We start from the raw sequence: 14147 nt of genomic DNA, 5'->3' as shown, positions 1-14147 counted from the left end.
AAGAAGTGTGCATTCAAGACATCGGCTGCAGTAATTTACAGTTCTAACGATGTGAAGCAAACTGTTAAAAACGGTATCCAGAAACTCTGTCAAGAAGAGGTGGGCTATGTCTGTAAAGGTTCTGGCTGGACTCTGTCTAGTACAAACCGATTGGAGCTAAGAATTAGTCATTTCACACCGCTGCGGAACTAAATGATTATAAGATTGCTGGCTTTCGCAAATGATTCTGTAGTAGAATAGAAATTATGTAATAAATATTATGTTTGTAAAAGAACTTGTGGTGTTTAATTCCTCGAACCTGTTACTATTATGTTAAATTGATGTTATATTTAATTTTTTTGCATCGTCCTAGATCGTACCAAGGACCTTAGTCGACCTAATCGATCAGTATATAGATTACAAATTTATTTAATGAATTTTGGAATTTTTCCCGAATTTATAGCTAAATAATTATGGATTTTCAAGATGGCGGCCAAATGACAAGATGTCGGGTGTCACAGTAATAAATGATTACTGCACTCTAGCGGATACGAATTAAACTAACATGTCATCGGCGCACTCTAGCCGACGATACAATGATGATGGCTTCCAGCATCGAAGACAAGATAGCGGACATGACGTCATACTACCTGACGATATATATATGCTTTGAAAAAAAGTGGAGGGAGTCAGTATGCCTGCAGCCACCGCGGGGAAGGATCGGTCGCCATTTTTATTTTTTTTGCACTCGTCGGGTTTGAACCGAGGACTCCGAGCTCCGTGTCGTAAATGTTTGTTTTTTAAATATTTTATTAAAAAAAATTTATTATTTAATTTTTTTATAATTTTTAAATTTTTTTCATTAAAATCGGATAATAAATTTAAAGATGGCGGCCGTAACGGAAATTGCAACGGTGACGTCATAATTTAAAATGGCGGATAACACAATGCCGGAATGTTCGAGAAAACGAAATGACGTCATCCAAGATGGTGGATCCAAGATGGCCATCGGGGTCAAGGTCAAAGGTCAAGGTCACATCCTGATAGAGGCTTAACTGAGGCTTGAGTTAAGGATGCTTAAGCCTCTATCAGGACATTTCTAGCCGCTGGGATTTTTAAGGACTAAAACGGGAAATTTTCCCTCGAAACGGGAATTTTTCCCTCGAAAACGGGAAATTTTTTCTTAAAACGGGAAATTTTGAGTCATTTTGAGTCATTTTTGAGGAATTTTGAGGAATTTTTGCCGCCGTGACGTCACAAATCCAAGATGGCGGAGCCGGCTCTCGGCTCCACCGCCTGGCGCCTGATCTCGGACATACTATTATATACTACTCACATGCAAGAACACATTTAATTTTACTTAAATTATAGATACTGTTAGGGAGTGGGTCGCACCCTGACTCACCAAGATCAGTGGGTTGAGTACTTATAATTTGTTACACCCCTGCAGGACATGAAGGAGCAATGACCACGAGGATGGTAGTCAGGAGAGGGGGGTGTTGTCTTTGTACAGCCACATTTTATCACGCACAGGTGATAGGAGGTGGCGGCCGACGAAGGTCGTTTGCCGGCCCAGCCTTCCGAGCCGTGAAGGAAAAGCGAGATATGACACATCACTCGCGCAGAGGTGGTGAACATCTGTGCGACTGGGCCGTGCCGAACTCAAGCGATGGCCGACGAGAGGCTGAAATAAATTTCGTCTTCTGAACTTAAAATGTCAACCTCCCCATGGGTCAAGGGTAGATTGCGTGAATAATTATAATGCCTACTAAAAGGAGGAAAATCTGCCAAAACTTGGGGCAGTGCTGACAATATTTTTTTGGTAAAAAAAACTTTTTATAGGAGTAATATTTAGTATCACAAGGTGCACTCTTCGCTAGTTTATAGTTTACATCGGGATTAAACATAATTTTTATTTAGTTTGTTAAAAAAAAAATATTATTTTTTTGTGTAGTACGTACTATAACACTACAGTATGCTTATTGGCAAACAATGCTAAATGCATTTACAACTATGCTCTACTACCATCTGTTACTTCTCTTGTGTGGTTAAAGAAAACTTTAGGTATATAAATTTTGTTATAAAAGCCCTGGAAGCTGCTTTAAGTTAGCGAAACTTACAACAGTATATTCAGAGGTACACAAGGAAGAAACATTTTTTAAAAAAACTTCTCACAATAGAAAGTAGAAAGTGGATCATATTTGAAATGATAAATAAAAAAGAAGTTTGCTTAGAGCTTAATATTTTTATTCTTAATTATAGTGTTCATTACTTTTTTTTTATTGTTACAGCAATTGCCAAATTACATAGATTTGCTTCAAATTTTGGGGGCCCCGGTCATCAGAATTATAAATTACAACAACTTATTATTTGTACGTGAAATATAAATTTAACATTTTCCTTTGATCATTTTAAGGCAAGTAATACTAAAATTTTCACAAAACCTAAAATACTTAATTAAGTTTGAAAATTAAATGTTTGTTTTCCCAACCAGTGTGAGACAATATATAATTTGATTTCACAATATTTCATCGTTAACTGTTCACGGGTGGTAACAAAAAGCGGGATATACTCGCCTCATTCATTCCTGAGGGACAGGTGTAAATTTAGTAGACTTCCGGAATGGGCTTAAGTCGGAGAAAAACTTGCTCTCTAGCACCATCTATTTGACCCCACTAGAACCAAAAGAAAAAGGAGGTTCAGTGGTCAAGATTAGAAAATGAATTGCATAGCATCCAGAATCGAGAAGTTAGGGCAAAAACTTAAATGGAGAGGCAACTATAGCCAAAAAAATGTTGAATTTTCCACTTACCAGTCTGGGGTTGGAATTAATAAAATAACTCTCTCGGAAGAGGCTGGATGAATGCTCGTGGTAGCCCGGTGCTAGACATGGTACGAAATTAACTTGTAGTCTGAACTAATGGTGACTAGCAAACTATAAAATAAAAAAAAAATTAAAAGCTCAGAAAAACACTATCGAACTTAAGCGATCACATCCATTAATTTAGTCGCAGCGGGATAGCTAGTAAATAAAGTCACGGGTGATGAGCTCCAGAGAGATCAGACCGTGTTGGTGACAGGAGGAAGAATCTCTGAATCTATAAGGCAGCATTTAGTTAAAACTTGGGCCAGAGGCCCAGAGGTTTAGGGAGTTGAGGGAAAAGGCCTCTGATTTGCTGGAAATAGCACGCGGAGGGCTCGCTCCGCCGACAAAAAAAAATTAAGGTGGCTTGTAGACTAACTTAAGGGGCATCATGGTTAGTTGAGCTCTGAAAACAGTGCGCTCTGTCGGGGAACAGGCGGAACTGACTCGGTGTTCGTACACAGAAATCCTGCGAGTGGGGGACTAGTGTAAGCCTGGCCCTTATGGGACAAACTGGTGCGGCTCTGTAAGGATAAAAGGAAACTAGAGAGAGGTGTGGGAGTGGACGGTAGAGGTCAAGGAACTTAAGTTAAGTGATTGTAATTTTAGCCACAAGGTGGCTACGGCAGGTCTTTCATCAGCCAGTGATATGTCCTTGCGACCTAAGGAGGTTAATGGCCCCGGTCATTGGTCTAGGCACGGTTCCTGAAACGATGGATGAGGGGGTCTGCTGGCTCATGAGAAAAGTCTTAGACCGGGCACCAATACATTCCCAACAGCCCTGGAACATTAAAATGGGGCGTGACTGGAGCTGCCAACCTAAACTGAGCTCTAGTAAGTGGGCTCACATACAGCACAAAATGTTACGGAGATGTTTCATAATTATAAGTTTTGAAACATTTTAACATTTTTGAAACATTTTCCAACCTACCTGAAACATCTCAGATATACAGGCTGTATCAAAATTCATCTTACAACGCTTGAGGGTAGAAAGCTCTTATTATTTGCAACCATTTATGCCAATAAACATGTTGCCAGAAAAGCGTAGCTAAGCACCTGTAACCCCAGAAAGAGTCAGTGTAGGCAACCCGTTGTAGAGTGTTATGTTGTGGATGTGCAGGCGTTCGAGTAGAGAAATAACCTTTTTAATCGTGGCACAGATTTTAATTTCACTTTGAAATCAATCACAGCTTCGGCTTTGTTTCACAACATTGAAATTGTTGCATATGTTTTAACAACGTGACAGCCTAAAGCAACGGCTCAAAAACACGCCCACTTTGAGCGACACAGAGGTGGCAACGGCGAATCATGTTTTCACGGATACGCTGGAGCATGTGTGGTGTCAACCTTATGATTTCGAACGCTTCAATGATTCTCTGTGTAAGCTCTTCTACCGTTTCTACTGGCGTAGCGTAGATAAGCCCTTTTACGTAACCCCACAGAAAGAAATCTAACGGGGTTAGGTCTGGTGACCTTGGTGGCCATGCGACAGGGCCCGCTCGTCCAATCCATCGGTTTTGAAATGTTTGGATTAAATACTCTCGCACTTGCAGGGAAAAATGAGGTGGTGCCCCGTCATGTTGGTACCACATCACACATCGGACATGCAATGGAACCTCTTCAAGAAGACCTGGTAGTTCGTTCTGAAGGAAGTGGAGGAATCCGGCACGGGTAAGTCGTGGCGGAAGAAAAAAAGGCCCGATGAGTACGCCGTCAACAATACCGGCCCACACATTAACTGAAAAATGTTCCTGGCGAGCTGTAACACACTTTGCATGCGGATTGACATAATTCCAAACATGACTGTTGTGCGAATTGAGAATAGCATCTTGAGTGAACTTGGCTTCATCGCTGAATAAAACCGTTAACTCGGGGTTCCTCAATACTCTTCGAATGTACCAACGAGAAAAGGTCATGCGAAGAGGATAGTCCACCGGACCTATGTGTTGCACTTTTTGAAGGTGGTACGGGTACAAGAATTGCTCATGAAGAACCCGCCAAACAGCCATTTTGTCAGTGTCCATATCGGAACCTTCTGCCCTTGTGCTTGTATCCGGACTCTCCTCAAATCTCTGAAGTACATCTTCTTCAAAACTGGGAGTACGAACCCTGCGTGGAGCACCAGCATTTGGTCTTGTGACGGCCATGTACCAGTATCACACATTCGCTGAGTAAGTCTTGCAAACATGGTGTGAGCTGGAATCCTACGACCCGGATATCGTTCTTCGTACAGACGACGGCCGGGCGGCTCGTCCATTTTGTCTAGCTTCCCCGTAAACAAGCAGTACCTATGTCCTTGTACTCACTAAAAATGTACTTCATTGAGCTCCACTAAAATGTCGCCCTTTTCAGAACCACAGCGAAAGAAATGACACCACGAGATTGCTTGTACGACAGAACAGTCAACGACAGACCACCAGTGATATCAAAACACACTGCAACACTGCGATGTCACGCTGCGCAGTGCTATGGCACGGCACGAACGGAAGAAAAGAGGTGAGAGCGCCACCAACGGAAGTTAAAGGGATGGGGATCAGCATTCGACATCGTACAGTCCTCTCGAGCGCTGCCCGGCGTCGTAAACACGTAATTCACCACAGCATCGTCTGTCTCGCACAAAGCCTAATGAGTTGCCTACACTGACTCTTTCTGGGGCTACAGGGGCTTAACTACGTGTTTCCGGCAACATGTTTATTGGCAAAAATGGTTGCAAATAATAAGAGCTTTCTTCCCTCAAGCATTGTAACATGAATTTTGATACACTCTGTATAAGCCCAGGATGCTGGCTTCCGGGAAGTTGAGAGTGAGTTGATCCAGGCGATAGTACCGCGGGTGCGGCGGAGTTTCGGGGCGATAGTGTCGCGGGTGTGTCGGAGTTCCTCGGCGAGTGCAGTTGAGTCGCGATAGTATTGCGGGTGCGACGAGAGTCCCGAGCGAAGTTCCGAACGAAGCGTCGAGTGGATCCGAACGAAGTGTCGAGTGGAACCTCGACGAAGGGAAGTGCGACAGCAGCGGCAGAGTGCGGCGACAGAGTCCCGCGACGGAGGTCCATGAGGAGTTCTGCGGTGAGAGTTGCACCAGATGTGCGGCCCAGCGAGGTGTGCGGTGTGTAAAAACCGAATGACTGGGGAGTAAAAATTTTTATGTGTAATTGATTATTAGGCATTTTTTGAAGATTATTTGTTAGTATTGTAAATATTGGCAATCAATAAAACTGTGTAGTTAAATCTTTAATTGGGCTATTTATTTATCAACCCAGTAGTTTTCCCAGGACGATTTATTATTTTCGTTTTTAATAAATCGTAACAATATTATTCGTTCACCAGTTTTATTTTGGTCTGGTATTTGCTGTACACAGCACATTAATCTGATAAAAAATTGTTTTTACATTTTTAATTGGAATCGTGTGTATAAATTATTATGTTTTTGATTAAATGTTGGTCAATCATCCATTTGTTCAGAATAATTATAAAGTTGCAGTGCTTTAAACAAAAGAATAATTGTTTTAAATTATGGTTAATTATTTAAGTTGTCACTCTTACACCCAAACAGCTTACTACGTGCAGCTCTTGCAACAGAATTGGCCATCGCTTGGTTAAGCGATTATAAAGTGTCGCTTGGAGGCTGTTAGGGTTTATGGTAGCTCGTAGTAGGTTTCAATGCTATGTTACTCTGCTGTCGAAAAGCAGTGATTCTATGTTTGTGTGTTATTTGTTACCGGAAATATGTCCTCTTCGGCATTAGTTTGGCTCTACAAATTTTAATGCGCTCAGCTCCTTAGTATTTGACACAAAGACGGTGGCCAACCATCGTGCTAAGTTAGCTCAACACTTTCGTGACACGTGGGCATCGTCGTCCGAGAGCTAGCATTGATGGACTCCAGTGTGTGTGAGCTTTCCTGCCAGCCCATTTTACGCCTTTAATCTCAAGTTGTTCTATTCTTTGTCATCTATTCTTCGGCTTGGTACCGTAGAATCCAGGGCGGTTCTTGAATTTCTTGTAGATTTGTTGAGGATAGCGAAATTAAACTAAGTTTCAGAGACCGAGTTTTTTAAAGGCCCTGATGAGCAAGTGTGACAGTGCATTTGTTCAGATCTTAACGGTTGTGATTGTTCAAAATTTGTGTTTTGACGACTTCAAGCGGCGTGTGTTACATCTTGTATGTCCGGCTAGAATCTTAGAAACTTGTCAGAGGCATTTAGTGTATATATTCCAGTGGCCCAGTAAGCCGATTCACCACTTCATTGATCGTATCGCTTCTTATGCAAAAGTCCTTGAGTTGCCTCTTGCAGATACTGTTTTAGTGCAAATCATCCCTGACAACACTTCAATTTAGTCCTGCAACACAGCCCTTTGCAAGTGGGGTGGAGAGATGTTAAATCGCTTGTCGGCTGTGCACAAATATCATACCGATTTTCCACCTGTGGTTAGGAACCCATTCACGAGTAGTATAATCTGTCCCATGCATGTAGATCAATGTCGTCCACAAGTCAAGTTCTACATTCGTTTAAATTATGATGAACGTGTACTTTCTTATTTAAATTTCTTTATGTGTATTTATGAATACATGTTGGAAGGGAACAGACATCATATTATTAAATCACCTGTTTGATTTAGTTCTGGTTTTCGCTGTACATAACACATTAATGTGTTAAATTAATATTTTTTTTTTACATTTTTAAAAGGACACATGTGTATAAATAATTGCATTATTGATTTAATGTTTGTACATCATCAATTTGTTCAGAATAATTATAAATTTGCAGTGCTGTAAACAAAAGAAAAATTGTTTTAATTTATGGTTACTTATTGCAGTTTTTACACTTGCTCCCACATAAATTGCTGCCTGCAGTTCTTGCTAACAAAAGCAGACATCGCTTGGATAAGCAATTGTAAAGTGTGGCTTGGAGTCTGTTAGGGGTTTTAGTAGAACCCGACAGTTTGAAGTTAGGCTAGTCACATTATAAACTTTAAAATGGATTACATAGTTTGTCAGATTAGCGGAATTACAACTACTAAACAATTATCGGAACAAGTAGTGCTAAATATACCTTTTTATGAAATATTTTATTCTTCAAAATCACATATTACAATAATTTCGTTTTTAAAATGAAGGATTTCTGATGACAAAATAATTTCGAGATTATTACTATCACCAAACATAATTATCAAGAATCAAAAAGGTTTTTAGGAAATTGTTTCCTATAATTTACCAAGACATATTTAACCCTGTTTGTGACAAATGGTTTTTTACATTGAGGGCGTTTGATTTTGAGTAGGTTAATGAAGGCGTTTTTTAAAACTTAGTGCACTTTAATATCATTCCTAGGTATCAGGAACAAGTTATAAATCTTGTTAAACATGAAAAAATTTGAATGAAACAAATCGTACTGATTTATGTGAATAACTTCCATTTGCAGTTTGAATACACAGATTTCTTTTTTTCACAAGTTGTATTAGTACGAGATAATTTAGTTCCAAATTAATACTGTAAAACATAATTAATAAAAGTTCCTAAATTGAATTTTAAATGTTTGCAATGATTACTTCTATAAAATATAGTCATTTAGAAAAATTGGTACAATATTTCACAAACACCTAACCCAATGTTTTGGGCATCTAGCAAACATCGCGCAGCTCATGAGGTGAAAAAATAAAGGCTTAATCCTGTTGCCATGTAATCTTGCAGATAGGATCACCCATGGGTGGTAGCAGACGGAAAATGGCTTTCAATTTTCCCCACCAAACATTTTGGACAGATAACCTCAAATAAAAAATCTAGTTTCCTTTAAGTACATGCTGATGACATCGTACCTCCGTGGGCAGTAAAGCCCGGTCCCCACCCCGCCAGCACCAGCCCCCGCTGGCGAAATGCACCCTCACACCCCTCCTCCGCGCAGTCACCATCACTAGTCAGTCTTCGCCCGCGCGCGACCAAGGACGGAAGTGTAACTCTGTGAGACTCCGCGAGACGTGAGACCGCGAGACGTGAGACTCCGCGAGACGTGAGACCGCGAGACGTGAGACCGCGAGACGTGAGACGCGAATAGTGAGATATGTGAGTGTTTTCCGGACGCGAACTCCACACCGCCGGCGAGCCTAGTGAGCTGCACAGGGGCTGACGACCCACACCCATCGTGGCCTAGCTGCAAGCTAGCCTGGCGCCCATCCGGACCGAACAGTACACCAGCCGACTTCCCTACTAGGCTCACCCGCTAACGCAGCCTCCGTTACCGGGACGACGGCATTTGGCGCCCCTGCGTGTGGCAAAAATAAAGAAAATTTCAGTGTTCTACAGCAACTTGTCAACATCCAAGCTGAGTGGTATGCGGGAAACGGCCATTTCGTGCGCGCGACGTGATTAGGGTCAGACAGGCAGGCGCGACCAGCGCAGCGAACAAAGAGCATCCCTCCCCACCCTCGCAACTTTCCAGCGGAGCGAGCGACGCAGCTGGCCTGCGTCACGACCCAACACCTGTCGGAGCTATCGCCCTTCTCTTTGTGCGATCGTCCGGGCAGCTATCGCCCTCCCTTTTGTGCGATCGTCCGGGCAGCTATCGCCCTCCCTTTTGTGCGATCGTCCGGGCAGCTATCGTCCTCCCTTTTGTGCGATTGTCCGGGCAGCGTCCCACACTCCTTCCTCGACGCTGCGCGCGCAGACAACAGCACGACCTAACCTCCCACTTCCCCCCCCCCTTCCCCAAAGTTATCACTCTCCTCTTTGTGCGGTCGTCCGGGCAAGGGGCCACCACGCCTCCCCTCGTTTCAGAGTGCGCGCGCACGACCATGTAACAAACAACTACGATCAAAACAAACACCAGACACCACTCCATTAGTTTTGATTCTTAAAGATTCCAATGTTAAAAGTAATTTAAACATTTTATTAAACATTTTCGACTGACCATCACCTCAGATCTGATAATAACACCAACACAATGTTACCCCACACAATGACCATTTTCTGTGCTAAATGCTCCTTGCCAAAAAACATGGATCTACTGACGGGAACATTACCATGGCACAACACGTGCCTGTGTGCACCGGACATGGGAAAAGTCCCAACCAAATGTGAGACCGTGGCCAACGCATGGGACATACCAGGGAACCCCATCTGGAGAGGGGAGACAGAGGTGAAGCCACCACTTCCTTGGCAACCAACCCAAGGAAACCCAAACACTGGTAACCCCTCCACCGGGACACCACCCGTCGACACGAAACCAACTCTATGTAAAAACTGCGCTCAGTGCGGCTCCAAACAGACGCCCGTGCAACAGTACTCACCACTGGTCGACCTGAGCACACCATGGGTAGCAGCACCACATGTGGAGATGAGTGCCGGAAGGACCACGCTACCGGAGTTCAGCGGACTATCACACGAAGACACAAGGGCCTTCCTGCGACAGTGCAACGTACGCTTGGCGCGAGCGAGGGTACCGGTTGACGAGTGGGCGCAACGGACGAGCGAACAGCTACGAGGCGCTGCACAGCAGTGGTGGAGCCTTTGGGGCCAGTTCGACATGCCATGGCCCGAGTTTGTGGACCGGCTCACACGGCGGTTTAACACTGGCCAAGCGATAGTACTCTGCACGTCCCAATTCTACGGGGAACAGCAGCGGGACGGGGAGCAAGTGGAGCTGTTCATCGCCCGCAAAGTACAGTTGTTTCGGCGGATCACCCCAAACACAGATCTGACATCTGCGCTCCCGACCATCACCACACTGCTACGTGACGAGCTCCAGCCTTTTCTCCACAACAGCCAACACCTCTCAGTAGAAGACTACGTGCAGCAGGCAGTGGCCACGGAGAAGAACTTGTGGAAAATCTGGCGGCGAAGTGCACCAGCCCCAGAGCGGGCAAACAGCAGCCACTTCACAACACAGTACAGCCGGCCGACAAACCAACCAGTCAGGACAACCGAGTGGCAAACCCCACCCAGACGACAGCGGGCCATCGAGGGTGCGACAGCACCACCAATGGCACTCAACCCACAGGGCTACCGTGAACACTCACAGCCACGTGAATATGATCGGCCACCACAGTGCCAACGAGGCTGTCCCAGCGGAACATACCACTGGCATCGTGAGTGCCCCCTCCCTCCATCACAACGCCAGCACCCGACGACAACCTCATCGGGAAACGGGCCACCGGGGGTGCGGAACTAAGGAGCCCGCCCCCCACAAGACCACCATCCGCACCACCGACCATGCCGGCACCACCTACCACAGACCCAGCACCATTAACATAATCGGCACCACCTGCCCCAACACTCTCCCGGGCACCAACTGCCCCACCACTGGGGGCACCACTGGCTACTGGGAGCACAACTGGCCCCAGGCCAACCCTGGGCCAGCTGTTCCAACTGCAAGACCACCTGCTGCGCATACCGGTGGAGGTGAATGGCCGGCCGGCCGCAGCGCTGGTGGACACAGGCGCCAGCCATGTGTTCATCACCCCGAGCCTCGTACCACCAGGGGCACTCCGGCCTCACCATGCGGAGCTGCGTCTAGCGACCACCACACGACCAGGAGTGACGGTGGGCCAGGCGGAGATTGAGGTAAGCCTTCGGGACCTTACTACCACAGTGACTGCCCTTGTTGTGGAGGATTTACACGAGGCCCTTGTCCTGGGACAACCATGGCTAGCAGCACATGATGCTGTAGTGGAGCTAAAGTCAGCCCGCGTCCACGTGGGAATACAGAAACGGTTCACAGTGTATGGCATAGGCTTCACACCTGAACCACCTAGTGAGCCGCTGACTCTGAGACAGTTACACCACGATGTCCCCCTACAGTATCAAGCCGCCATCGAACAGGTACTCTGCGAGAGGCAGGGTGTGTTCGCCACAGCCAGCCCACTCCGACGCACCACAGTAGCGGAACACCAGATCCCCACCACCCATGATCGACCTATTCACCAGCCACCTAGGGGGTATGGCTTCAGGGAGCAGCGTGCCATCCGGGAGCAGGTGTCAGAGATGCTGCAAGATGGTGTCATCGAGCCATCCAGTAGTCACTACAATTCCTGTGTGGTGTTGGCCCCCAAGAAGGATGGCTCATTACGGTTTTGCGTCGACTTCCGGCCCCTGAACGCCATCACCGTCAGTGCTCCGCCCCCTCAGATCAGTGTCGAGGCCGCCTTAGCTGGGCTAGGACGGGCCAAGGTGTTCAGCACCCTTGACCTGAAGGCCGGCTACTGGCAGGTGCCCATACGGCACGGGGACAGAGAAAAGACAGCCTTCACCATCCCGGATGGGCGGCGCTTCCAGTTTAGAGCCATGCCTTTCGGCCTTAAGTGCGCACCTGCAACATTCCAGGAAATGATGACACGAGTGCTGGAGGGCTATTTGGGGCAGTTTGCCATGGCCTACCTGGACGATGTCATTGTGTTTTCTGAGACATGGGAAGACCATGTCCAACACCTAGCACTCGTCCTGGAGCGGCTGGCCACTCACCACTTAACGGTAGCTCCGCTCAAATGCCACATCGGCGCTTCAGAAGTCGAGTTCCTGGGACACGTCGTGGACGCAGCGGGTAACCGCCCACAGCCCAGCCACCTGCAGAAAATCGCAGAGGCCGAGGTTCCCCGGACCCGCAAGCAATTGCAGCGGTTCATCGGCCTCGTCAACTGGCTGAGGAGTTATGTACCGAACTTCTCTCATGTCATTGCCCCCCTGACTGACCTCCTGTCCCCACAACACCGCTACCGGTGGGATGCAATTGCTCAGAAAGCATTTAGCCAGGTCAAAATGGTGTTCACACAATGCCATACTCTGGCACGGGTCGACCCAGAGCGTCATTTGTACTTGCAGACCGACGCCAGTACCCTGGGGGTAGGGGCCGTGCTGTTCCACCTGGACCAGCATGGGGGTCGGCAAGTTATAGATTATGCCAGCGCGAAGTTCGGCTCCGCAGAACGTCGTTATCATAGTAACGAGCAGGAGTGCCTGGCTGTTGTGTGGGCGATGAAGAAGTACCGCCCACACTTGGAAGGGAAGTCCTTCACACTTCGCACAGACAACCAGTGCCTAACCTGGTTGCATACAATGCAGGGAAGGAAGGGCAAACTGATCCGGTGGGCGTTGTTCTTACAATCCTTCGACTTCAACGTCGAACACGTCCCCGGAGCAGACAACCAGCTGCCCGACCTTTTGTCCCGTGAGCCGGACGAGCGCAATGAGCTGATCGACCCAGAAGAGTGGGAAGACATGTTGCCCCCCAACAGCCGAGACAGGCTACCTCACCCAGATGCGACTTGCACTCGGATCACAGCCGACACACTGGAAGAGGGCGATCCTCCGTGTACCTCGAACGACGTCCACCGACGGGTACTAGAGGCACAAGAAGTCTCACCAGAAGCTGCCCGTCGACGCCAGCAGGTGACCGAAGGAGATCAGGAGACCTGGAGTACCCAGGACGGGACATTGATGAACCGAGCACCCGGGGAACATGTCGAGTGGAAAACATATGTACCACCTAGGCACGGGAGGCTGTGCTACGTTTCCACCATGACCATGACTTGGCCGGCCACCCAGGTACTGACCAAACACGACGGGCAGTGGGTCAGTTCTACCACTGGCCCGGAGTCACCCGCGATGTACGAGATTACGTGCGTGAGTGTGAGATATGCCAGTCGCGGAAGGCTCGAAGACGAGATGGGGAGGAACAACAGCAGCCCCGTGAGCCCACCACGGCATTCCAAACACTAGCGCTCGACGTGATGGGCCCCTACCCACGAACTCCTAGAGGACACCGCTTCATCCTCGTAGTAACCGACCTCTTTACACGCTGGACGGAGGCCTACCCATGTCGGAACGTGCAAGCGGCCACGATCACCAAGATCTTGAGCACAGAGTTCCTGCCACGCTGGGGCTACCCACAGTCGGTTCTCACGGACAATGCCAGTCAGTTCCTGGGCCGGTGTTGGAAAGCCTGGTGTGGAGAGCAACAAATCCGGCACCACACTACACCTGCCTACCACCCGCGGGCCAACCCCACAGAACGCAGGAACCAGGAGCTGAAAGTGCAACTCCGCATCCGTTTGGGCCAGGACCATGCCCAGTTGGACCAACACCTCACAGACGCACTCTTTTGTGTCCGGCACCGGACGAACGCCGCCACCGGTATGACACCCGCCGAGATGGTCCAAGGGCGCAACCTGCCACTACCCGGGGAGTGGACCACTCATGGGGTTCCGCACACAGCGGAAGATTTGGAGGAACGGGCCCAGCGTCGCAACCTCGCACACGAGGGCGCACGCCAGAGGCAATGGGCATACGCGCAGGAGATCACACCTATAACAAATCAAC

This window comes from Bacillus rossius, chromosome 2, assembly GCF_032445375.1.
Source record: "Bacillus rossius redtenbacheri isolate Brsri chromosome 2, Brsri_v3, whole genome shotgun sequence".
NCBI classification, from domain to species: Eukaryota; Metazoa; Arthropoda; class Insecta; order Phasmatodea; family Bacillidae; genus Bacillus; species Bacillus rossius.
The sequence above is the reverse complement of the archived record's forward strand: the minus strand, read 5'-3'. Positions refer to the sequence as shown.